This window comes from Ranitomeya imitator, chromosome 5 (genome assembly GCF_032444005.1).
Source record: "Ranitomeya imitator isolate aRanImi1 chromosome 5, aRanImi1.pri, whole genome shotgun sequence".
Taxonomy (NCBI): Eukaryota; Metazoa; Chordata; class Amphibia; order Anura; family Dendrobatidae; genus Ranitomeya; species Ranitomeya imitator.
The window spans coordinates 229,936,794-229,963,120 of NC_091286.1; the positions used below are offsets into that span (position 1 = coordinate 229,936,794).

The 26,327-nt window shown below is 43.5% G+C and overlaps 1 long non-coding RNA gene across 1 annotated transcript in view; it reads right to left on the bottom strand.

The window, feature by feature from the left end:
* Positions 1–2,594: 2,594 nt before the first annotated feature.
* Positions 2,595–26,327, bottom strand: part of LOC138637360 (uncharacterized) — a 33,146-nt gene continuing 9,413 nt past the window's right edge. The window contains exons 2-5 of the long non-coding RNA XR_011312387.1: positions 4,261–4,336; positions 3,728–3,871; positions 3,301–3,455; positions 2,595–3,084 (exon numbers count right to left, since the gene is read on the bottom strand). This is a non-coding gene — a long non-coding RNA (uncharacterized lncRNA). The remainder of the gene's footprint in view (positions 3,085–3,300; positions 3,456–3,727; positions 3,872–4,260; positions 4,337–26,327) is intronic.

A 26,327-nucleotide genomic window follows, 5' to 3' on the forward strand; every position in this document is an offset into this window, starting at 1 on the left:
CCCGAGCATGCTCGAGAAATCTCGAGTAATGAGTATTTTCGCTCATCACTAGTAAACAGTTTTCAATCTGGATCGTGCCATGATGCTACTGTCCAGACTGAGAACTACTGATGCATGAGCTGCTGCAAGTGCAGCACTAGTGAGCAGCGGTGACCTCATCGAGGTTACTACAGGTCACTGAGGCTGCATTCTCAGCTGGCAAAGGAACTGCAGTGACCTCCCTGGGTTGAAAATTGTTTATCCCCCAGTCATGGATTACGATATAGGTCAGGACAACGGACAGGTGAGCGATATTGTTGTTTTTTATCTTTGTTTTGTTACAGCAGACGAGGGATTCAATGGAATGGGCATTAGGTGAGTATAACTGTGTTTGTTATTTTTAAATAAAAGCAGTGTTTGCTGTGCTGTCATGCACATGACAGCGTGACAAATACCCGGTGTTCGGTGGGGGCCAAACCCGAACAGTAACACTGACTTCCTGGTGAAATCCGTGTTCGGTGGCGATACCTGAACAGTAGGTGTTAGATATGGACGCTGTACTTTACTGTTCGGGTTTGCCCATCTCTACCGATAACGTCTTCTGGATGGTCTATAAATCTCATCAGTAGCTCTCTGTAGAATCTGACTATTCACCCCTTGGCAGCACTGCACATTTGTTAGTCTCTAAACTCTATCTAACTCTATCCAGGAAGAAGAGTCCTGTCCCTATCACTAAGTCCTTCCCTGTGGGATGGTCCGTAAACTTAACTACTTCTGACCCTGCTGTTTGTTGCTGGGCAGAACCTCCATACACTACACACTGCACTATATTACTTATCTGACACCTTTGTCTATCACATCCTGCATTACTATTCATTATGCATATTTCATATCAACACACCAGAATATGTCACAAGACACAATATAAGATGCACAACACTATTCACATAATCTGATTGTGTCTTCAGGGATAGGAAAATCAACAGTTCAGTCCACAACCCTTAGACTTCGTAAACTCCATATCTTGCTGATACCGCAGTGCTGAGCCACTGTTTTATTTGTGCACCCCCTCTGTTCCCTTTAGACAGAAGGATTCCCCTAAAATAACATTGTCTGTGCACACTCCAGAAAGTAATAGTATGCTCTTTGTGCCCCTTAGAAAGAATGAATGTCGCCAGTGCACCCGTGTGTTCTTTACAATACTCCCTATAAGATAATAACGGTCCCTAAGTGTTTCCTTAACAATTAATGGTTCCCCAAGTGCCCCTAAAGAGTAATCAGACCCCTTCTGTGTCAAACAAAAAGTAATAAAAACTCCCCCTATTAATATAATACCTTGCATACCTCACCAAAAGTATAATTGCCCCAAGTCTACTCACATAGCTATAATGCTCACTGATTCCCCCCATATATAATAATGTCCACTTAATACTCCCATGTAAAGTAATATTGCTCCCCTCAGTTCTCCATATATGGTAGTATTGTCCAAAAAAAGTGTGGCAAAAATTTAAATAAATACTGTATATATGCTCACTTAACACCAGGATCCTGACTAGTTTTTCAGCACAGTCAGTGTCATGACCCCTCTTAGAAAGAAATAATGACCCATATGTATCCCTGTGATTGTTATATTACCTTAGTGCCACTATAATGTAATAATGTCCCTTGAGTAATTGCCCAAGTGGTTTGAACAAGTAGCCCCCTCTGTGCCACACAAAAAGTAATAAAGTACCCTGAATGCCCCTTTTACTATAATGCCCGAATGCCTCGCTAAAAGTATAATTGACCCAAGTCCCCCCACATAGTTACAATGCCACCTGATACCTTGAATGTTTAATAATAATGTCATCTATGTAGAGTGCCAGCCATAGATCCCTTATATCAGTGACAATCTTGCCTTGCGCAGGCATGTACTACGGAGGACAGAGAATGAACTTCAATCCAATATTGCTGCCAGCATGCAGCCAGCGGGTAAGGAAAGGGTGAATCACGCACCCGAAAACTCCGCCCATATGACCAAAAACCGGTCCCGCCAAATTCAGGTGACAGGTTCCCTTTAAAACATTTTTGTCTCGCCAGCCTTGTGGAATTATAGGGCCTGATTCTTTACCTGTAATACCTTGAAGTCACTCTTTTTTTCTGTCTTGTACCCTCTTACTTTTTTTTTCGCACCGAATTGTTAAAAATATCGCTCTAGGGGCATTAAGTTATTTTTGTGTCTTTAACCTTTTCTTTTTTGCAAACTTTTTGCACTAGAAGTTGAAAATCCTTTAAAAAGTCGCACAGTTATCTAAAATTGTGCCAAATTGAAAACTCCACAAACCTTACTCCAAGGGGAACTGGATTTAAATCAGCAAAAGAATGTGATATTTGATAATAGTCGTATTTGCATGAATCTGTTTATAACATCTGAATAGGCAAAGATTTTTGAGGAAAAATTAAAAAGACTTAAAAAAAGACAACATAAAAACAAATGAATAAGACCCAAATAAAAGGAGCAAATCTTCAGAAAATTTGAGAAACCGTAGTGATGAATCGAGGACATAGCTTTTTTTTTTAAACTTTTTACCTGGTTTTTAATTGTGTTAAAATAACATGCAAACAAACAAAACAAAGATGTGAAAAGCTTATTACAGGTTACAAAGTATTGGAATATCAAGGAGAACTGCATAGTGTGTGGAAACCTGTAAGAGAATCATCAAACACATTTAGATGTGACAATGTCTTCCACTGTAAAACCTAGATGACATTCCTTTGCTGTATGTAGTCCTGTTTAGGTTTCCATCTTAAAGATACCCGCTGCTATGAGCAGCATGCATAGCCTATAAGTGCTACCATGGCTTGCAGTGTCTCCAGACTTTTCTCATATTGAGCACATTGGTCAACAATTTCAAAAGAAGCTGCCAGCAGATGATCTTGATGATTTCAGTGCTCAAGTGCATTCAGTGTTGCAGAAAATCCCTCAGACAAGCAATAATTGTTCTGGCACCCTCAACTTTGTGCTTAAGATAAGTGAGTTGACAGACAGCTAAACTCTTTCCTATCGATGCATTGAGGTAGACGTAGGGGGTCCTTTACACCTTTTATTAATAAGTTAGTGTAAAACTATAAGAAAAAATGAAAGTACTCAGTACAAGGCCTACAACATATCTAAATACATGGCATTATGTATGGTACTGGACATTCACAGTGTAATTGCACAACATGGCGGTAGTATAAACATCTGTAATATCAAAAGACTACTTGGTATGAAACATATAGAACAGAGTAGCTATATAATGATATATGGAGAGCTCTAGCAAGGGGGAAATAATAACTCACCGACTGTGCTATGTGGAGGTAAATAACCAGATGGGCTGAAAATCAGGGAGAGATAACCAGCATGCCAGCATCCATGAGGCCAAAATGGCTGCTGGAGAAGAAGGGGGCAAGGCTAATGCAGAGACTGATGGGAAACTACTGAAGCCTTGATGAGCCTGAAAGAATAAATTGCACAGTAAGCAATGAAACAGAACGTAAACCGTAATGAGAACATTGTCAATAGGTGGCGCAGTTGGATAAGTTATCACAATACACCACAGTTCAATACAAGCATAGCAAAACTGATTATATGCATTTGTATAAAGGCATGACATTAATAGCATGCCAAGACATGTAAGTATGTTTATTTCTGTGTCTGGGCTGCTCAGACTGGGCAGCATGGTGGCTCAGTGGTTAGCACAGTTGCCTTGCCTTGTTCAAATCTCACCAAGGATAAAATCTGCAAGGAGTGTATATATTCTCCACGCTTGGTAGGTTTCTTTCTTGGCACTCTGGTTTCCTCCACCCTCCAAAAACATATGATGCGATAGGGAGTTTCGATTGTGTGGACAGTGATGATCTCCGTAAAGTCCTGTGAAATTAATGGTGCCATTAAAAGCATAGATAGAGTAAAAATACTTTGCTAAATGCAAACTTAAACCCCTTTTAAATTGATGTGATTATTTTAAATAAAGTGGAATAACACTAATAGGATATATAGTATATAGATAGTATAAGGCAGTTATACCTCTGTTGATAGAGTTTGCATTCCAAAATGTCCGAATGTCTGGCACTGCAACCTATTGGATAATGTGAATATGCCTTAAGGGGATTATAACTGTAATACACAGTAGACTATTTCTGTTCATTATAAATTCTGAATGTAGGACTTTCCCTGAAGTTTCTTCCTGAAACACTACAAATCCATTTTATATATATGAATGAATTATTCATCTATACAAACTGTGAGAAATGACATACTTTGTACTTTTCATATTCGTCAATTCTGCATACAATGAAAGTCTTGTAACTGAAGGGTCCTAAATTCCTTTTCATCCTGTAGTGAAGTAAAAAAGACCCATTGTATATTATTGGGAGTTCAGCCTAATAGGATAGAATTTTCTTCTCCAAATTGTTACAATATGTGTCAGTAAGGCAAAGAAGACTTCTATTATAGTGAAAATATCTAATTTATTAACTAGACAGTAAAGCTGGTTATGAATATGCATTGTATTACTGTGCCATTGAAAATTGCTCAAACTTTCTCTCTAGCAACTCTAATATGCATATGAATACATTGACAGATTGAAGCATAGTTGTAGCATAGTGCTGTACTGTACCTCAATGAGAAAAATACCCATAGAGCACCATCTTATGCTCAGAGACTGACATAAATACCTAGTAACTACATGCGGTTAAAAGGTTTTATACATAACGTATTGCTAACAGAATGCTTTCAGTGAGAAAAACAAGATAATCTCGTAGTTATGATACCTTTTATTGGCTAACATAAAATATATGATGTAATAAAGCAAGCTTTTGAGACTTCTTAGGCCTCTTCCTCAGCCATGTTATACCAAAGTATCTGAAAAAACACAAATATGTGCACAAAACCCCCAAAACCCCCCTTGAGTTCGTTACGGTGCCCATGAGTCAGGGTCCGGTGCTGATGCTTTTCAATAATATCTGCTTCCGGGAGTGTCACGGATTTGTCGCGACAGAGAGGACCCAGAAAATTGCAGCTGTGTACATCCGCAGCGTCCAACCTACCGAGTCCAGATGTTACAGCATAGTGGATGGGATTTCAAGAAATCCCATGCCGACTATGCATGCACGATGACCGCAGCTTACCTGTGGAGACTGACATGCAGCGTATCTTTCCAGACCACAGCATGTCAATTTATCTTGCAGAGACGCCAGATAAATCTCACCCATACAATGTATTGGACGCTGTGATTCCGCACAGTTCGATGAACACATGCGAAATCAACTGCGTTCAAAAGCCGGCAGCGCTTTGGACCCAGCGGACATGTGCTACATCCAAAGCATTGCTGATTACTGACCATGTACACCTACCCTCAGCTGTGGACTGTTAGCCACTTCCATCTCTTATATAACCTGGGTCCTGGTTAGCACTTATTGTCAGAGATAGCTTTTGCTGCATGGCTAGAGGTTGCTGATGGTTGTTATTGTAGAAGGTGTTTGGTGGATGTATATGTGACTATTGCTAGGTTTTGAGTGTGTGATAATTCCTTTTCTTCTGCTACTTTGATTTAACACCATCCTCCACTCCCTGGTGTTTACCTCTATTGCCTGTGTGAGTATATTTGTATTTTTGGTATTTTTCGTTCTCTCTGTTCATATTACCTTGTTAGTCTGATTGGTGTATTACGATACACTACTACTCCCTTCTCCCATGGGTGGGGGAAGGGTACAGACTGAGGGCGGATTCAGGAGCTAAGGCAAACTACATGGGCCCAGCGTCTTCACCATCAGAAGTAATCTGGGGAACAGGGCGAGCTAGGGCATTCCCTCTGCATCCTGAGCTCTGATGTATCTACATTGTGCCCGCTGTGCAGAGCTTCAGAACACACACTGCAGAAACTGGATAGGTAAGGGAACGCAGAAGGGTGAGTAGCCTCCTATTTTCTTAAATATCAATGAGCACATTAAATGGGGTGTAAGAACCAGATGGTAAAGTCCTGGATGGGATATATGTGTCCCCAGGTGGTTAGCCTCGGTGATGTAAGTCCTGGAAATGAAAGTTCCAGCAATATGAGGTTGCTGAGAATTATTTTAATGGGACCAGATTTTGAGTCTAGGTTTTAGGAGCGACCAGAAGAGATTGGGTTGGAATGGTCATTCCCATAACTCCAGTCCGGGCTTTACAAATCCTATTTAAAGCAGCTGAGCTATCACAGATATGGTCTGTGTGTAGGAGGAGGGAAGGATTCTTAAGTTGGTTGTTCTCTTCTAGAGACCGGGTGTTAGATTTATATCTGTTGTACGAATTGTTTTCTTCTGTTTTACCTTTTTTTTTTTCCCCGAAAATAATGGCTGTATTTGTTTTGAGTTTTTCAAGAGTTTGCAAATTAAATAAGTCTTTTGGGACCAGACATATTGGCTTTGTGTATGCTAGCTGCTAAAAAAGAGAGTGGATTCCTACATGGGATATATTGTGTGTCTGACATATATAGGGGAGCTGTCATACTGTGTGTTGGGGAATATGGGGCCAGTTTTGGGATACATCAGGAGGCATTGTGGGGATGATGAAATTCTGTATGGAGCTTTGGGGGCCATCATACTGTGTGTGTGTTGGCGTGTCTGGGTGCTGAGAGAGTGATCATACTGAGTAGACCGGAGGCCGTTTTACTGAGTGGAGGGCTGTGCGAGCCATAATACTGTGTGGAGGGCTGTATGGAAGCCATTATACTATTTGGAGTGCTGCATGGGGCAGTTAAACTGTGTGGAAGACTGTGTGTGGGGCGATTATACTGTGATGGGCCATCATACTATGTTGTGGGGTCCATCCTACCATGTCTGGGGGGCTGTGGGGGACATCATTATGTGTATGGAGACCATCATAATGAGGAGGGGCACTATGGGGACATCACTGTGTTGGGGGCATCATACTATGAATTCACTGTGGGAGCATCATACTGTGTTTGGGGGCATTTTTGTTGGCATCATACTTATACATACAGGTGCTTCTCACAGAATTAGAATATCATCAATGACTTAAAACATTCTCTCTCAATCATTATTCTGGCATTTGGCAAATATTAATAATTACGGTAATCCTAATTGACCTAAAACGGGAAAAGTTTATTCTGATTTCATGTCAGATATTGAGAAAAACATGCATATGTATCTTTTTATGTACAAATGCTTCTCACTAAATTAGAATATCATCAACAAGTTAATTTATTTCATTTCTGCAATACAAAACTTCAAACACATATATTATATAGAGTCACTACAAACAGAATGATCTATTACAAGTGTTTATTTCTGTTAATGTTGATGATTATGGCTTACAGCCAATGAAAACCCAATAGTAATTATCTCAGTAAATTAGAATAATTAACAAAAAACACCTGCAAAGGCTTCCTAATCCTTTAAAAAGGTCCCTTATTCTGTTTCAGTAGGCTCCACAATCATGGGGAAGACTGCTGCTGACTTGACAGATGTCCTGAAGGCAGTCATTGACAGATTCCACAAGAAAAGTAAATTTTGCATTCAGAGGCGTAGCTAGAGCTTTTGCCGCCCGGGGCTGTTCCCGAGTTTGGCGCCCCCCCCTCCCCTGGCTCAATACACACAAAGGTTACCAAAAATGGTTTTCCTGTTTTGTAGAACTTAAACTGGGCCTAATGGTGTCACCCCCACATGCCAAACCTGTGACTTAATACCACCACACCATGACCAGGCGACATAGTGACCGAATAATACTACATACAAGGGACAAATACCACAACACCATTTCCAGACCACATATTACCACCACATAGTGACTGAATACTACAATACTGATCAGTAATAAAAAAAAACCACAATACTATCACCATAAGTGCCAGTATTCACAGGAGATCTGTACTTAGTATGCAGTGTCTGTGTAGAGGTAATACAGAGATCACTGGTGACATTATACACAGGACCTCTATATAGTATACAGTGTATAGTGTCAGTGTATAGGTAACACTGACTCACCAGTGACGTCTCTAGGTGAAGTCCTTCATCTTTCATCCAGCACAGACCACCATCATTCCTTCCAGCCAGGACTCGTTTCTGCAGGAAATAACACAGTTATCTCGAGCTCCGCTTGCAGAACACATTACTTAATTTTTCACAACTTCTACATTACATCACATGAAGAAAAAAAGGTGATATAGTGTCACTCTGCACAGTAACAGGACCGCCCCCCCATTTAAAACAGTATACTCAAAAAATAAAATAAATACATCACTGCAGTAATAATATCCCTTAATTAGCCCCTATGGTGACACTATTCCCCACCCTGGCCCCGTTTATCTCATTCCTGGCTCCAGCCATATGTTCTCGCATCCTGCCCTCATGAGTATCCATTCTACCCCATATGATCTCCCCATCCTGCCCCACCAGCCTCCATTGTATCCATCCTGCCCCATGATCCAATCCTGCCCCATGTCTCCAATCATGCCCCGTATCTACATTCTGCCCATGCCTCCAGTCCTGCCCCCAGTGTGTCCAGCATATTACCCCCAGTGTGTCCAGCATATTACCCCCAGTGTGTCCAGCAATCTGCCCCAGTATGTCCACCACTGCCCCCAGTGTGTCCAGCAATCTGCCCCAGTGTCCAGCATTGCCCCAGTGTGTCCAGCAGTCTGCCCCAGTGTGTCCAGCATATTACCCCCACTGTGTCCAGCATATTACCCCCAGTGTCCAGCATTGCCCCAGTGTGTCCAGCATATTACCCCCAGTGTGTTCAGCAATCTGCCCCAGTGTCCAGCATTGCCCCAGTGTGTCCAGAAGTCTGCCCCAGGGTCTCCAGCATTGCCTCAATGTGTCCAGAAATCTGCCCCAGGGTCTCCAGTATTGCCCCAGTGTGTCCAGCAATCTGCCCCATGGTCTCCTGTATTGCCCCAGTGTGTCCAGCATTCTGCCCCATGGTCTCCAGTATTGCCCCAGTGTGTCCAGCATTCTGCCCCATGGTCTCCAGTATTGCCCCAGTGTGTCCAGCATTCTGCCCCATGGTCTCCAGTATTGCCCCAGTGTGTCCAGCAATCTGCCCCATGGTCTCCAGTATTGCCCCGGTGTGTCCAGCAATCTGCCCCATGGTCTCCAGTATTGCCCCAGTATGTCCAGAAGTCTGCCCCAGGGTCTCCAGCATTGCCTCAATGTGTCCTGAAATCTGCCCCTTGGTCTCCAGTATTCAGTGTGTCCAGCAATCTGCCCCATAGTCTCCTTTATTGCCCCAGTGTGTCCAGCATTCTGCCCCATGGTATCCAGTATTGCCCCAGTGTGTCCAGCATTCTGCCCCATGGTCTCCAGTATTGCCCCAGTGTGTCCAGCAATCTGCCCCATAGTCTCCTGTATTGCCCCAGTGTGTCCAGCATTCTGCCCCATGGTCTCCAGTATTGCCCCAGTGTGTCCAGCAATCTGCCCCATGGTCTCCAGTATTGCCCCAGTATGTCCAGAAGTCTGCCCCAGGGTCTCCAGCATTGCCTCAATGTGTCCTGAAATCTGCCCCATGGTCTCCAGTATTCAGTGTGTCCAGCAATCTGCCCCATAGTCTCCTTTATTGCCCCAGTGTGTCCAGCATTCTGCCCCATGGTCTCCAGTATTGCCCCAGTGTGTCCAGCATTCTGCCCCATGGTCTCCAGTATTGCCCCAGTGTGTCCAGCAATCTGCCCCATAGTCTCCTGTATTGCCCCAGTGTGTCCAGCATTCTGCCCCATGGTCTCCAGTATTGCCCCAGTGTGTCCAGCAATCTGCCCCACGGTCTCCAGTATTGCCCCAGGGTCTCCAGTATTGCCCCAGTGTGTCCAGCAATCTGCCCCATGGTCTCCAGTATTGCCCCAGTGTGTCCAGCAATCTGCCCCATGGTCTCCAGTATTGCCCCAGTGTGTCCAGCATTGCCCCCAGACAGAGTCAGACATAAAGAAAAAAAAAAAAAAAAGTAAAATCCTCACCTCTCCCGTTCCTAGCGCAGGTCCGGTGCAGCCAGTCAGCGTCTCTCCGGCTCTGCGACGCTCAGGACAGAGAGGCTGAGCGGCGCGCACAGTAGTGACGTCATCGCGCCCTCTGCTCTGAGACGTCGCAGAGTCAGAGGACGCTGCAGCTGCCGCAGGAACCAGGAGAGGTGAGTATTAGAGCGGGGGGCGGGGGCCCCGGGGGTGGGGGGAGCCTGGTCGTGGCGGCGGACGGCGCCGCCCGAAGATTTAAAGGGGCGTCTTTTTTTCTTTTTTTTTTTTCTCTTTCTCCTCCTGCAGCGCCGGACGCCCCGCGCATTGTGCCGCCCGGGGCGGACCGCCCCCCCCCGCACCCCCCTTCCTACGCCACTGTTTGCATTTCATTTGGAAATCAAGGTCCCAGAGTCTGGAGGAAGAATGGAGAGGCACACAATCCAAGCTGCCTGAGGTCTAGTGTGAAGTTTCCATAATCAGTGATGGTTTAGGGAGCCATGTCATCTGCTGGTGTAGGTACACTGTGTTTTATCAAGACCAAAGTCAGTGCATCCGTCTACCAGGAAATTTTAGAGGACTTCATGCTTTCCTCTGCCGACAAGCTTTTTGGAGATGGAACTTTAATACTCCAGCAGGACTTGGCACCTGTCCACACTGCCAAAAGTACCAATACCTGGTTTAAAAACAACAGTATCAGTGTGCTTGATTGGTCAGTAAACTCGCCTGATCTTAACCCCATAGAGAATCTATGGGGTATTGTTAAGAGGAAGATGAGAGACACCAGACCCAACAATGCAGACAAGCTGAAGGCTGCTATCAAAGCAACCTGGGCTTCCATAACACCTCAGAAGTGCCCCAGGCTGATCTCCTCCATGTCACGCCGCATTGATGCGGTAATTGATGCAAAAGTAGCCGCGACCAATTATTGAGTGCATTTACTGAACATACATTTCAGTAGGCCAACATTTTTGATTTTAACACACAAGTCAACTATCCGGTGCAAAAAATTGCTTTTACCAATACCAGCTCACTTCATTTTGCATAATCATAGTATCGCACAGCTCCGATACCAAATTATTGACAGCATTCCCGTAGCCAGAAGAGGCGGTAATAGGATTCAAAAATTAAAACAGAGGGAGGCATATTGGATTCATGTGCTTCAAACCTTGGAACCACATGGCCTCAATAGAGAGTAACAGACGTTTTACTAAGATTACACCATTCTGTGTTATACTGTAGGTTCGCGAGATAAAACACAGGATTCCTTATTTCATAATTTGATTTTATTCCTTTTTTTACTGTGGTTGTGCACTGTGGTTTATTATATGTCCTTGATATACTTGTTATTGTATCATATCAGATAAATGTATTATATCATTTAATTTGTGTTCTTCTTTTTTTCTTTTGTAGACTTAATCCAGTGGTCCATCACCCTTGGTGTTATATCATTTTCTACAGGTTTGTGGTGTTATTCTTTCTTTTCTTTTTTCTTTTATTGCCCTTACTCCTGTCTTTATTGGCTCTGCCTCTGTAGGTTTTTTATAGTTTTTCGCAGTAGCAGATCCTAGTATATACAGCGCACGCATATTTTAGTTTCCCATTTACAGCGTGCTTACTTACGTACCGGGTTGTCTACAACCGGCTTTAGCGCTCCTGTTAGCGTATCTTTTCTCTTATTAGCGTTCTTGCAGTGCTGTCTCTCATTTGCGCAAACGCATACCATTGTCTTTTTCAGCAGCAGCGCCGTTATCTGGTGCGCTTGCTTCCCTCCCCTTTTTGTACGATCGGCGCCTGCGCACACACTTTCTCCTACTCCTTGCCCCACTTCCGTCGGCACGTTTCTACTGCGCCTGCGGCCGCACTCTTCTCACAACGGCGCCATCTTCTTCCGGTCTCCTGGAACTGCCTCTGCCCCACTTCCGTCGGTTGTATGCATTTACGCATGCGGCTCTCATCATGTTAGTGTTGCCGCGCGGCTCGTCTATTTCCGGGCCATAAGGTCAGCTTTCACTTATATAGAGCATCTTCCTCTTTCCCTTTCACCTTATCCCTTCAGCGGCAGCGCCTATATCCCTTGTGCCTCTCCTCACTAGGTATGTATATGCGGTCCTTGGGTCCCTATCTCCCCTGCAGTATTTCTGGTGTGATATTTATTGTTTTTCTTTGTTTTTTACATCCCCTCTAGTTTTGTCTTCTACCATCATACAGGTAATCTATCTCTTTCACCTCCACAGATAGATGTGACCCCATATATGTAGGACACTATCGTGATGATTGGTGGTGTTGGACCTTTTCTTGGCTTTTCCGCTTTCCTTTTTCCTCCTGGGACCATTATTTTATAGTATATTATATTTTTTGAGCTATCTACATAGCATTTATTTATGATATTATAGTAGGGTGACTTTATCTGATATGTCCACATATGTTGTATACTCTACGCGTTGTTTCTGTTTTGTCTTTCTCTTTTTTATTTAGGACATGTTCTTATCCCACTGTTGTAAAGGACCTATGTGATTTAATATGTCCATTTGGCTAAAGATTCCTTTTCTGTTATACACACAACCTGTCTTTATGTTGATATATTTGTAAAGATCTGTATTTATTTTGGTTTATTATTTTGTAGATAAATGCCTTGATAAAGGCTTTTGGGGCCGAAACGTTGGCATGTTGTATGACTGGTTGTGACTTTAATAAATCAACTTTGTTCTTCACTACTTTTTGAGTCCTTGGATTAGTCTACTTATATACTGTGATTTTTTTCTGAGAACTCTGCTATACTTGGATTAAGATCCCCCTGAGCTTTTTTGGAACGATTGATATCCTCCATGTCACGCCGCATTGATGCGGTAATTGATACAAAAGTAGCCGCGACCAATTATTGAGTGTATTTACTGAACATACATTTCAGTAGGCCAACATTTTCGATTTTAAAATCATTTTTCAAGCTGGTGTTATAAAGTATTCTAATTTACTGAGATAACGACTTTTGGGTTTTCATTGGCTGTAAGCCATAATCATCAACATTAACAGAAATTAACACTTGAAATAGATCACTCTGTTTGTAGTGACTATATGTAATCCATGAGTTTCACTTTTTGTATTGAAGAACTGAAATAAATTAACTTTTTACCTTTCGCCACGACAGCACCCCACATGAGAGAGAGGGATCCGCCCATAGGAACAGGAAACCTACAGAATAAAAGGAGGCGGTCCCCTCTCCTCCTCAGTTTAGGTTTCCTGTTCCTATGGGAATCCCAGGACTCACCTACAGAAGAGGATCCCTGGGCCATGCACCCGCCTGCGTCAGTCTCTGGAGGAACGGCAGGGGCTGCGGTTCCAGAAGCAGCGTCGGGGGAGCCACTGTTTGCAGCCTCCCCCCTTGTCTGATGGATGGCCATGGTCCGGGGTCAGTGCCGCTGGTCCGCCCGGCTCCATGAGGACGCGCGCGCTCAGCGGCCGGCTTTTTATCAGCAGCCGCCGCATGGTGAGAAGGAGCGGCGCGTCTAACCCGGAAGTCGCCGGAGCACTTCCGGGTTGGGTCCGGGGAGGCTGGAGATTCGGCGCTACTTTCAAAAATGCAGCGCTAGCGTCGGCCGGTGTGTGGATGTGAGTATGGCTTCACCGGCCGACGAAACGCACCTTGCTGTGACAGAGCGCTCTCCTAGTAAGGAGGAAAGCGCCAGAAGCAGCACTAAAAGTGGGGAGAAAATATCTGCCACCAAACAAAAGGATCCTTTATTAAAGAATCCGCCTCCAGAACCGGTACCTGACAGCTTCACTGGGTGAGTGGTTTTAAAAAAGTCTCTTCCCATATGCTGATATATGCTCCTCCTATATTCCCTCTAGATTAAGAAAAGGATACATAAGACCAAACACAGAGAATGTGCTTTATGTTTGCAACCCCTCCCGGACTCATATACAAAAAGCCTATGCTTAGAATGCATTATACTGACCTTACGTCAAGAAAATGTAATGACTCCATCTGACGTTAGAGCCATTATCCGCGAAGAGATGCAGGGTTTGGCGCATGCAGGTAGCACCAGTACCCGCCAGCCAAGCAGGTCCCAATCTCCAGCAAGCTCGGAGTCAGAACATAGATCCTCAGAAGGAGATGAAACTCAGCCGAGTTCATCCGAAAATGAAGGGGGACTGTGTCTGCCCAATAGCAGCGTTGACAACTTAGTAAAAGCTGTTAGAAATACGATGGGGTGTCCAGACGAGAAAGGGAAGAAGTCGGCTCAGGACATTATGTTTGCGGGGTTAGGACAAAAAAAGCGTAGATCCTTCCCCGTCATACCCACAATTAAAGAACTTGTTAAAAAAGAGTGGGAAAAACAACATACAAGGGGTTTCTTGCCATCATCAGCTAAAAGACGCTATCCCTTTAGCGATGAAGAGCTAAATTCCTGGTCAAAAATACCAAAAGTTGACGCCGCAGTAGCCTCACCTTCCAAGCAATCGGTCTTGCCTGTGGAAGACTCGGGTTCTCTAACTGACCCATTAGATCATAAAGCAGAGGCCTTACTTAAGAGATCCTGGGAGACTAACACGGGGGCGTCCAGGCCAGCTATTTCTGGTACCTGCACGGCAAGATCACTGCTAGTATGGACGGAGCAGCTGGAGGAGCATATTAGAGGTGGATCTTCAAGAAGTACAATCTTATCGAAAATCCCTCTAATGAAAGAGGCAGTAGCATTCCTGGCTGATGCCTCGGTGGATTCACTACGCCTAGCAGCCAGGTCAGCCGGCCTAGTAAACACAGCCCGGCGAGCACTCTGGTTAAAAAACTGGAAAGGGGACGCACAGGCCAAAGCAAAACTTTGTGCGATCCCCTGCCAGGGTGAGTTCCTGTTCGGGAAGACACTAGATGAACTCCTAAATAAAGCGGGAGAGCGAAAGAAGGGTTTCCCTAACCAGTATCTTCCGTCTTACAGGAGAGCCTTCAGAAGACGACCCTTTACCAGGAACAGACCTACTGAGCAAAGGGATCGTTGGGAGACAAAGGACCCTAAACAAAGAGGTGCTCTGTTTAGCGGATCCTATAATTCAAGACGTGGCAGATACCGCTAGTTATAAAGTTGGCGGTAGATTGAAATTCTTCCTTTCCAGATGGGAACAAATAACAACTAGCCGTTGGATTCTAGATATTATTAAATATGGATTAAAATTAGAGTTTAATAGAATCCCTTGGGATTCTTTTATTGTAACATCGCCAAAAAGTCGGGAACAACAAGAAGCTCTAGAAACAGAAATCCTATCTCTTTTATCTAAAAAAGTCTTGATAGAGGTTCCCCAAGATCAAGAAGGAAAGGGGTTCTATTCCCCTTTGTTTTTGATCAGTAAGCCAGATGGTTCATTCAGAACCATCATAAATTTAAAGAAATTAAATTCCTTCTTGCGTAACCATACTTTCAAAATGGAATCCATTAGTTCTGCCATCAAGCTTTTGTTCCCTAGGTGTGTCATGGCTGGAATAGACCTAAAAGATGCCTACTATCATCTTCCCATACATGCCGAACACCAGCAGTACCTAAGGGTAGCAGTCATCCTGGCAGGACAGGTTCGTCACTTTCAGTATGTAGCAATGCCCTTTGGGCTTTCTATGGCTCCCCGCATCTTTACAAAGGTGATCCTAGAAGTGATGGCTCACTTACGCCAGCAGAACACTCTCATAATACCCTACCTGGATGATTTTCTGGTTATAGGAAATTCCATAACCCAATGTGAAATGCGGTTATCTAATGCGATCTCATCCCTGCAGGAATTGGGTTGGATCGTGAATTACGAAAAATCCAGGCTGAATCCGGACACCATCCAGATATTTCTAGGAATTCAACTAGATTCAATAAGTCAGAAAAGTTTCCTCCCGCATTCAAAGAGAATAATTATACAATCAAAGGTGTCAGAGGCAATATCAAAACCCTACATGACCCTGAGGAAGGCTATGTCCTTGCTAGGATCGTTATCCTCATGTATACCAGCTGTGCTGTGGGCTCAATATCATACCCGTCAATTGCAGTATGAAATATTGTCAATCCAGGGGAGGGTGCGACATCTAGAGAGTAAAATTACTCTTTCCAGAGACGTGATTGAATCCCTAAACTGGTGGTTAGATATGGATCACCTTTCAAGAGGGGTACCATGGATGATAAATCCCTCTAAAACAATTATCACTGACGCCAGCCCTGTGGGTTGGGGCGCACATATGGAGGATAGTCTGGTCCAAAACACTTGGAATCAGACAGAGTTAATGTGTTCTTCAAATTGGAAAGAATTAAAAGCGGTAGAATATGCCCTAAGTCATTTTCTTCCACAGGTTCAGGGAACGCATGTGAGAGTTCTTTCGGACAATTCCACCACAGTGGCGTACATAAACCGTCAGGGAGGTACGCGATCAGGAACTCTGATGAACGTAGCAGCAAACATCCTCCAGCTGGCAGAGTTTCATCTTCCATCCTTAACAGCCCTGCACATCAAAGGGGCAGAAAACACAAGGGCAGACTACCTCAGTCGAAACAAGCTACGCCAAGGGGAATGGACTTTAAACAAAGACATATTCAGGATGATAACAAAATCATGGGGCGTACCCCAAATAGATCTGTTTGCCACAAGAGGCAACAGACAGGTAAAAAGGTTTGCTTCCCTGAACCTCATGGATCACCCAGACATGTTAGACTCTCTTCACCATCCTTGGAGCTTCAAACTAGCGTACACTTTTCCTCCAATGTCTCTAATACCTCTAGTGATCAGGAAGATCAGGAGGGACCGAGCCAGAGTAATCCTGATTGCGCCCTTCTGGCCAAAAAGACCGTGGTTCTCGTGTCTCCAGAGCATGTCTCTAGGCGATCCATGGATCCTTCCTTCACACAAGGAGTTGCTGTCTCAGGGCCCATTTTTCCACCCGCAAGTGAAAGGTCTTCACTTGACGGCGTGGAATTTGAAAGGCAGTTATTAAAGTCAAGAGGGTTCTCAGAACAACTAGTTAACACCTTGTTGTTAAGTAGGATAAAATCTACCACCCTATTATACAGTAGGGTATGGAAAAAAATCTTAAATTTTCATACAACACCATTTACTAAACAAATTCCGGTAGTTCCTATTCTAGAGTTCCTACAAAAAGGTAGAGAATTAGGTCTATCAGTAAACACCTTGAGGGTTCAAGTCTCAGCTTTAGGAGCCCTGTATGGAGACAACATAGCAGCTAACAAATGGGTCTCCAGATTTATTAAATCCTGTGAACGTTCCAATCCGGTCCATATTCCCCGTCTACCTCCGTGGGATTTGAATTTAGTCTTAGAAGCCTTAACTGACTCCCCATTTGAGCCACTAGATGCCATACCTCTAAAGGTCCTAACATACAAAGTCTCCTTATTGGTAGCCCTAACCTCAGCTAGAAGGGTTAGTGACATCCAGGCCCTATCGGTAGACCCACCTTTCTTAATGGTATTTCAGGATAGAATTGTCCTAAAACCTGATCCCTCATACCTCCCTAAGGTAGCATCCATCTATCACAGATCCCAGGAAATAATTCTGCCTTCCTTTTTTAATACACCTGTAACCCCAGAACAACATAAGTTGCACACCTTAGATGTCAGAAGAGCCATCCTGACGTATTTAGAGAGGTCTCAGACATGGAGGCAGAGTAGGGCTCTGCTTGTCTCCTTTCAGGGCCGCAAGAAAGGACATGGGGTCACAAAGGCTACCATTTCTCGATGGATCAGAGAAGCTATCTGTCTGGCCTACACATCGAAGGGCGAAATCCCGCCAGTGGGGATAAAGGCGTATTCCACGCGGGCCATGGCTTCCTCTTGGGCGGAGCATGCGGATGTACCGGTCCATCTGATATGTAAGGCCGCAACCTGGTCCACACCTTCTACCTTTTACAACCATTACAGACTTGACCTTTCTGCTTCCTCTGATTTAACCTTTGGTAGAGCTGTTCTTAGTGCAGTAATCCCACCCAAATAATGAATCTCTGAAAATCTCTCATGTGGGGTGCTGTCGTGGCGAAAGGTAAAAAGCTGGATTACGTACCGGTAATACCCTTTTAGTGAGTCCACGACAGCACCCATGTATTACCCTCCCTAAATTCTGCACAGTTCTTTCCTTTAAGTTCACAAGTAATGGTTGTATAGAGTTAAGAAATTTGTGTGACTAAATAAGAATGAATACTAACACTTTTGCGGTTCCCTTTTTATACTCTGTAAACTAAACTGAGGAGGAGAGGGGACCGCCTCCTTTTATTCTGTAGGTTTCCTGTTCCTATGGGCGGATCCCTCTCTCTCATGTGGGGTGCTGTCGTGGACTCACTAAAAGAGTATTACCGGTACGTAATCCGGCTTTTTAATGATATTCTAATTTTGTGAAAAACACCTGTACCTATGTATGGGGTCATGGAAGAGTTATCGTAGTGGGTAAGAATAATAAGAGACTAGGCTTGAATGAGACAAAATTACTTTATAAATGCTACAATATACCGTATGTCCCTCTCTCTGTTTTTAAAAGTTGGTAGATCTGCCCTTCTGTGAATATGCTTATTTGAACTATGACCCCACTTACTACACGCAATATTTTTTTGCGGGGTGTGGGGAATGAAGGATTTCTCCTATGGATCCCCATGATTTCTATGTAAGCCCCTAATAGCATTTGCCTGCCTAGATATACAGTGCATACTACTTTGGGCAGCATGGTGGCTCAGTGGTTAGCATTGGGAATTTAGATTGTGAATCCCATTGGGGACAGTGATGATATCTAATATATAAAGCTGAATGTGTGTGTGTATGTGTGTATGTATGTATGTATGTCCGGGATTGGCATCTGCACCGTTGCAGCTACAGCCACAAAATTTTGCACAGTCACACGTCTGGACCCCGAGAGCGTCATAGGCTATGTTGTGAGGTGAAATTTTAACCCCGCACTTTCCAATTCACCAAACAATTTTGCCCCTATCTACATAATGGGGAAAAAGTGAAAGGAACAGTGTTGGAGGCAAATTGACAGCTGCCAGATGTGAACAAGGGGGACTTAAAGAGTGAGAGCGATGGCGCCAAAGAGTATATACCGTACAGTTGCTAAGGTGGGGCCCCGACATGGGATACTCACCACACACGGGGATATGAACACACACACAAAAGGCGCCACAAACTACCACGTGCTTGAACACATATACCACCCTCAGCACACATTTCACAACACATACACCAACCTCGCCACAGAAAAGTCGAAACACAAAAGTTGCTACTCAAAACTCGCCACGCGCAAAACTCGCCACATGCAAAACTAGGCAAAACTTGCACACGCGGAAAAATTGCCACATGCACAAGAGTTTCAACACATGCAAAAGTTGCCTCACACAAAACTTGCACATACTCAAAACGCACCACACATAAAACTCGCCACACGCAAAACTCGCCATCCGCAAAACTTGCTGCACACAACTTGCTACACTAACCTGTCACATGCAACTTGACACACAAAAAGTTGTTACAGGAGAGATGACACACAGGTATATACTATATACAGGAGGAGACGACACACAGGTATATACTATATACAGGAGGAGATGACACACAGGTATATACTATATACAGGAGCAGATGACACACAGGTATATACTATATACAGGAGCAGATGACACACAGGTATATACTATATACAGGAGGAGATGACATACAGGTATATACTATATACAGGAGGAGATGACACACAGGTATATACTATATACAGGAGGAGATGACACACACTTATATACTATATACAGGGGACATGACACACAGGTATATACTATAAACAGGAGGAGATGACATACAGGTATATATTATATACAGGAGGACATGACACACAGGTATATACTATATACAGGAGGAGATGACAACCTGGTATAAATCTATATACAGGGGAGATGACATACAGGTACATACTATATACAGGGGTGATGACACACAGGTATATACTATATACAGTGAAGATGACACACAGGTATATACTATATACAGGAGGAGATGACATACAGGTATATACTATATACTGGAGGAGATGACACACAGGTATATACTATATACAGGAGCAGATGATACACAGGTATATACTATATACAGGAGGAGATGACTTACAGGTACATACTATATACAGGAGGAGATGACACACGTATATACTATATACAGGAGGAGATGACATACAGGTATATACTATATAAAAGAGGAGATGACATAGGTACATAGAGATGACATACAGCAGGTATATACTATATACAGGGGAGATGACATACAGGTATATACTATATATAGGAGGAGATGACATACAGGTATATAGTATATACAGAAGAGATGACATACAGGTATATAATAGAGGAGATGACACATGGGTATATACAATATACAGGAGGAGATGACATACAGCAGGTATATACTATTTACAGGGGAGATGACATACAGGTATATACTATATACAAGAGAAGACATACAGGTGTATACTATATATAAGGGAGATGACAAACATGTATATACTGAGGTGAAAATGAAAAGGTGTGAGTGCAAAATGAGAGGAGTGAGGGAAAGTAGTGGAGTGATCGGAAAATGACAGATGTGAGGTCGAAATGACAAGTGTTAGAGGGGAATGAGAGGAGTGAGGGGGAAAATAAGAGGAGTCAGGGGGAAAATGAGAGGTGTAAGGGAGAAAATGAGAGGTGTAAGGGATAAAATGAGAGGCATGATGAGAAAATAAGAGACGTGAGGTGCTATAACTAACCACAGAAGATCGATACGATCAGAGAAAGCTTTGGCCCACAGCGCCCACTGCCCCTCTTAGCTGCTCAACCCTGCTCCTCCAAAACCAGCTTCTCCACCATGACAGAAGATCAGCTCTCCACCCTCCTGTCAAGATCACACCTCACCACCTGCACGCTTGACCCGCTCCCATCCCACCTCATCCCTAACCTTTCCACGGTCTTCATCCCAACCCTAAAGCACCTCTTCAACCTCTCACTCACAACAGGTGTCTTTCCCTCATCCTTCAAGCATGCCAAGATCACACCCATCCTCAAAAAGCCCTCCCTCGACCCATCCTCTGTGTCTAGCTATCGCCCAATATCTCTTCTCCCTTATGCCTCCAAATTGCTGGAGCAACACGTCCATCTTGAACTGTCCTCCCACTTCTCCTCCTGCTCCCTCTTTGATCGGTTACAATCAGGCTTCCGTTCCCATCACTCAACTGAAACTGCCCTAACTAAAGTCACCAATGACCTACTAACTGCCAGGAGCAAGCGACACTACTCTGTCCTCCTTCTCCTGGACTTGTCTTCTGCCTTTGACACTGTAGATCACTCCCTTTTGCTACAAATCCTCTCATCCCTTGGCATCACAGACTTGGCCCTTTCCTGGATCTCGTCATATCTGACAGACCGAACATTCAGTGTCTCCCTCCCCCACACCACCTCCTCACTTCGCCCCTTGTCAGTCGGTGTTCCTCAAGGCTCTGTTCTAGGACCCCTACTCTTCTCCATCTACACTTTCGGCCTGGGACAGCTCATAGAATCCCACGGTATGCAGTACCATCTCTACGCTGACGACACGCAGATCTACCTCTCCGGACCTGACCTCTCCTCCTTGCTTACCAAAATCCCGCACTGTCTGTCTGCCATTTCAGCCTTCTTTTCTGCTCGCTTTCTACAACTGAACATGGACAAAACAGAATTCATCATCTTTCCCCCATCTCACTCTACCCCTCCACCAGACCTATCCATCAATGTCAATGGCTGCTCACTATCCCCAGTCCCACACGCCCGGTGCCTCGGGGTGATCCTCGACTCTGCCCTCTCTTTCAAGCCACATATCCAAGCCCTTGCCTGCTCCTGTCGTCTCAAACTCAAAAATATTTCCCGGATCCGTGCTTTCCTTGACCGCAACACTGCAAAAACGCTAGTGCATGCCCTTATCTTCTCCCGCCTCGACTACTGCAACCTCCTACTCTCTGGACTCCCCTCTAGCACTCTGGCACCACTCCAATCCATCCTACACTCTGCTGCCCGACTAATCCACCTGTCCCCCCGCTATTCCCCAGCCTCTCCCCTGTGTAAAGCCCTTCACTGGCTTCCTATCGCCCAGAGACTCCAGTTCAAAACCCTCACACTGACATACAAAGCCATCCACAACCTGTCTCCTCCATACATCTGTGACATGGTCTCCCGGTACCTACCTACACGCGACCTCCGATCCTCCCAAGACCTCCTTCTCTACTCCCCTCTCATCTCTTCTTCCCATAACCGCATCCAAGACTTCTCCCGTGCTTCCCCCATACTCTGGAACTCTCTACCCCAACACATCAGACTTGCGCCTACCATAGAAACCTTCAAAAAGAACCTGAAGACTCATCTCTTCCGACAAGCCTACAGCCTGCAGTGATCCTCAACCTACTGAACAGCCGTACAGCCAGCTCTTCCCTCTCCTAGTGTATCCTCACCCACCCCCTGCAGACTGTGAGCCCTCGCGGGCAGGGACCTCCCTCCTTATGTACTCGTGTGCCTTGTTATCTGCTCATGTTTAATGTATTTGTCTATATTTGCCCCGTATTCACATGTAAAGCGCCATGGAATAAATGGCGCTATAAAAATGTATAATAATAATAATAATAATATTTACTATGCCCAGGCAACGCCGGGCTCTTCAGCTGGTTGTCTATAGAGTGATAATAGTTTGTAAGCTTGCGAGCAGGGCCCTCATTCCTCCTGGTATCTGTTTTGAACTGTATTTCTGTTATGCTGTAATGTCTATTGTCTGTGCAAGTCCCCTCTATAATTTGTAAAGCGCTGCGGAATATGTTGGCGCTATATAAATAAAAATTATTATTATTATAAGGAATTAAAGGGAATCAGTCACCTACTTTTTTGTATCTAAGCTTCGGCCACTGCCATCAAGGGCTTATCTACAGCATTTTGTAATCCTGTAGATAAGCCCTGATGTAACCTGAAAGATAAGAAAAACAAGTTAGATTATACTCACCCAGGGGCGATCCGGTGCGGTCCGATCCTATGGGCGTCGCGGTCCAGAGCAGAGTACTGCAGTGCGCAGGCATGAGGAAAGGTCCGAGAAGCCCAGCACCTGCGCACTGCAGTACTTTGCGCTGCCCTCAACAGAGCAGATAAAGTACGCCTGCGCCGGAGCCGCAACAGAAGCAAGGAAGAGGACATCATCGCATGAAGATGGGAGGCGCCGGACCCGGACCGCGACACCCATCGGACCGGACCGCACTGGACGGCTCCCCCAGGTGAGTATAATCTAACTTGTTTTTCTCATCTTTCAGGTTACATCAGGGGCTTATCTACAGCATTACAGAATACTATAGATAAGCCCCTGATGGCAGTGGCCGAAGCTTATATACGAAAAAGTGGGTGACAGATTCCCTTTAATGCTGCTATATAAGTGAGTAAAATAAATACTACATTACATTACAAACAGTACTCCAATAGTGTCCTACTCCATAATGTTTCTACATTGCCAAATTGCTCATGTAATATCAGTGTCAAGGCTTTGCCCATACAGTTATACAGTATTAACATAGAGGCAAATGATTCCAACATGTGATACCATACTTTGCCTACACTGTGGACAAATGGTATTAACCTACTGTATACATATAATAATATCAAATGCTTAGGGAGTTGCATTCTCATGGCCAGAGAATACTTAATTTTCCAAAAAAAGATTACTGGCCATGAAAATGCAACAAACCAAGAAACAGTATGTAATATCTTCTATTGATGATTACAGATTTTAAAATTACATGTAGCAACAGTGGTTTTGCTGTTGTTCGAAATACAGCAGCCTTCGTTTCACAAATCAATCCACTGATACAATGATATAATATTGTTTCATTATAGAGGTATAAAAAAAACTGTTAATTTGAGATATTAGTGGAATATTTTAGCAGCTGTGAGGAATTTTGATACTAGAAATACATAAAGAATTCCTGATCAGGGAATTCCCTAATATTTTAGTAAAAGTTTAACAAAGTTCGTTACATGATCTTTATATACGAACCTGATTCTACTGAGTAATTGTAACCTTTCAGTGTTTATGATGGGGTATTTCTATGAATATGATCCATATGCCTTTATGTGACTATGATTTACTGTGTAATATATTCTTATAAATTATGAAATAAGATCCAGTCTGGTTTTACAGTAAGAAAAACTTGGTCCAATTATTCTGATCATACCTTGGTATGAGTGTCATCCGTACATGGAGAAATAAAAAACAAATGTCTCTACCTCCTACCTTCTAACAGTCCATGAAAATTAGACTGCATTCAGATAGTCCGATTTTTTTCACATACCCATTGACTTGTTCTACGTACTTTGATCTGACCTTAGGATTCAAATCAGACATATATCCAATATTTTACGTTGACCACTCAGTCTGAGAAAAAACATGAATAGCACTCGTATGCGACAATCAGACGTCTGAATGAGGCCTAAAGCGGGGTCAACTTGAAAGACATGCCTTCTTCTTATCGAACAATCTGTAGAAAAACTGTGGAAAAGTGTCTGGACTTTATTAATATGACATTTACCATGGACGCCATAATTTTCAAAAGCAATTATGACAGAAAACTGATGTTACTGCATTGACGCATATGACATGGACTAAGGAAAATGTTCAGCTCACCCTTGAAGAGAACTCCATAGGTTCCATGTTGCGTGACACGAGATCTCGTCTCTGCGGGATGTAGAAGCTAGGTGCACAAATGGAAGTAAAGATCCGGCTCCAGAGGGTCAAATTAGAAATATCTTTATTAGATCAATTTAAAAAGATTGGCATTGTTGTGACACACCGGTTAGGTGTAGCTGGAATATGGACGGTGCATAAAGAATACCGTACGCATTTCGATCATAATACGTATTCTTGATGGAGTTTAAGAACACGTACTGTGTTTGAAACCTGTTCGGTATTATTTATGTACCTTCCATATTCCAGCTACACCTAACCGGTGTGTCACAACAATGCCAATATTTTTAAATTGATCTAATAAAGATGTTTTTAATTTTACCCTCTGGGGCTGGATTTTTACTTCCATTTATGCACATTGACCCATATGACCGAAATGTTGGGTGAACAAGAAAAAGTAGTATTGATTATTCTAGCAGCCCAGTATCATCACCGAGAAAGAGTCTGAAAAACCTCAGAGACCCCACCATAGAACCCAATTCTGGAATCACTGGTCTAAACCAAGATTATTTCACAATGACCTAACCCCTTTATTGAGTCCTGTTCATAAAATAAATCTCACCCCTGGACAGAACTCAGACCAATGTTATTCAATTGGGCTGTTCAGATGACAGTTTTTTCACACGGACCAAATGTTTGTGTAAAAAAAAAAAATTGCAGCATTTACTAGTCTCTTCCTTATTTTGGACGAGAATCGCCTATTTAAGTTTGTGTGCGCAAAATAAAATTATATCCCATATAGATCATCTAAACCTTCTAACTTTTATAAATACATTGCCAATATTAACCTAAAAAAACTGCTTTTGATCTTGTAAATTCTGTTAACTCCTGATATAGAAAAATGGATGCCATACAGATTGCATATACAGTGGGGAAAAAAAGTATTTAGTCAGCCACCAATTGTGCAAGTTCTCCCACTTAAAAAGATGAGAGAGGCCTGTAATTGACATCGTAAGTAGACCACAAGTATGAGAGTCAAAAAGAGAAAACAAATCCAGAAAATCACCTTGTCTGATTTGGCAAGATTAATTTTGCAAATTTTGGTGGAAAATAAGTATTTGGTCATTAACAAAAGTTCATCTCAATATTTTGTTATATATGCTGTGTTGTCAATGACAGAGGTCAAACGTTTTCTGTACGTTTTCACAAGGTTGCCACACACTGTTGGTGGTATGTTGGCCCATTCCTCCATTTATATCTCCTCTAGAGCAGTGATGTTTTCAGCCTGTCGCTGGGCAACACGGACTTTCAACTCCCTCCAAAGGTTTTCTATGGGGTTGCGATCTGGAGACTGGCTAGGCCACTTCATGACCTTCATATGCTTCTTATGAAACCATTCCTTGCTGCCCTGGCAGTGTGCTTGGGATCATTATCATGCTGAAAGACCCATCCACGTTTCATCTTCAATGCCCTTGCTGATGTAAGGTTTGCACTCAAAATCTCACAATACATTGCCCCATTCAGGCTACGTGCCCACATTGCAGAAATGTCCGCAGCATGTCCGCAATGTTTGCAAGCGTTTTAAGCTTGCAGAATGCTTGTATTTTCCAAGCGATTTGGAGCATCGCTTGGAAAAGCGATTGACAGGTTGGTCAAACTTGTCGAGCATAGTGCTTGACAAGTGTGACCAACTTTTTACTATTGATGCTGCATATTAAAAGTAAAA